Genomic DNA, 1,707 nt, shown 5'->3' with positions numbered 1-1,707 from the left:
TTTTATTTCTGGGTTCTCTATTCTGTTCCATTGATCTACATGTCTACTTTTGTGTCAGTACCGTGCTGTTTTGGTTACTATAGGCTTGTAGTATAATTTAAAGTTGGGTAATGTGATGCCTCTGGATTTGTTCTTTTTGCTTAGGGTTGTTTTGGCTATTTGGGCTCCCATATGAATTTTATGATTGTTTTTTCTTTTACTTTTTCTTTTGAGAGAGGTTCTCACTCTGCTTCCCAGACTAGAGTGCAGTGGTGTCGTCATAGCTCACTGCAATCTCAAACTCCTGGGCTCAAGCAGCCCTCCTGTCTCAGCCTCCTGAGACATGGGACTATAGGTACATACCACTATGCCCAGCTAACTTTTAAATTTTTTTGTAGAGTCAAGGTCTCACTATGGCCCAGGCTGGTCTCGAACTCCTGGCCTCGAGTAATCTTCCCACCTTAGCCTCCCAAAGTTTTGGGATTATAGGTGTGAGCCTCTGTGCCTGGCCTGTTTTTTTTGTAATTCTGTGAAAAATTACCTTGGTATTTTTGGTTATATTTGGACGTTGGTAGGAATCACATTGAACCTGCAGATTGCTTTGGACAATATAGTCATTTTCACAATATTGATTCCCAGAAAGATTTTAACACAATGCTGATCATCTTTCAAATTCTCAAATGCCTGATCGACCAGTGTTAGCTGTGACTGACACACACACACACACACACACACACACACACACACGTACACTTCCTGCCCCATGAGTCGGTCCCAGGTGAGCTATAGGAAATCCTTATGAGGCGATCAAAGTGGGAAGAGGTTTGGACACATTCATATTTGTGGTGATGCTGGTGTTGAGAGTCACTAGTTCTGGGAAGTTGAATCGGCAGGACGCAAAGACACTCCCACGTTGGGGCATGGCGGCGGAGCGAGAGCCGTCACAGGTCACAGGTTGTATTTGGAAGGTGACATCTGGAAGTAAAGACAATAATGAGAACAAAAGCTTGAACTCTGCGTATTCTTCAGCCAGTAGATTTAAGCATCGATATCCTGGTTAACAAATCCTCTCCAAACAAAGCAGGTTTTAATGAAGCAGATCATACCCTCTGAACTTTGGGGCACGTAAAAGGCAGAGCTGATAAAACAGAGTTTCAGTGGCCTTAGGGAAGGAAGCAGACTCCGGGCTGAGGCTCAAAGAGGAGGTGAGCATGAGGGGGAGTGCAGAGTGTAGGATGTTTGCTCTCGAAGACGTGAAAGGGATGAAAGAAACGCAAGTGACGGGGAGGACACGGAGTCAGCACATGGTTTCTGGAAGACTGAAAAGGTTGAGTGTTTTTACATGCTAAGGATAAAGATCTAGAACAGAGGGAGAGATCAAGGTTCAAGGCGAGAAGCAATAATCACTGGCAGTGTAGAGCCAGGGTAAAGGGTGCAGGCTCTAGAGTCAGACTGCATGGTTCGATTGCTTTCATTGAATCCTAGCTGTGTGATCTTGAGAAAGTCACTCAACCTCTCTGTGCCTCACACATCTCTTCTGTAAAACGAGGATATTGCTTTGGAGCCTACACTAGAGTTTAAGAGAACCAAATGGTAAAGCAGTTAGAACAATGCCTGGTACACCACAGTGAAATTTTGAAATAGGCATTGTTAAGAATGTGTGGTCAAGCTAGTTATGTAACAGTACCTCTATCTTGGCTAGAGCTGGAGACCCAGCTGGTGGCCACG

Source organism: Propithecus coquereli, unplaced genomic scaffold (assembly GCF_000956105.1).
Source record: "Propithecus coquereli isolate 6110/MARCELLA unplaced genomic scaffold, Pcoq_1.0 Scaffold599, whole genome shotgun sequence".
Lineage (NCBI taxonomy): Eukaryota > Metazoa > Chordata > Mammalia > Primates > Indriidae > Propithecus > Propithecus coquereli.
This window is presented reverse-complemented; position numbering follows the sequence as displayed.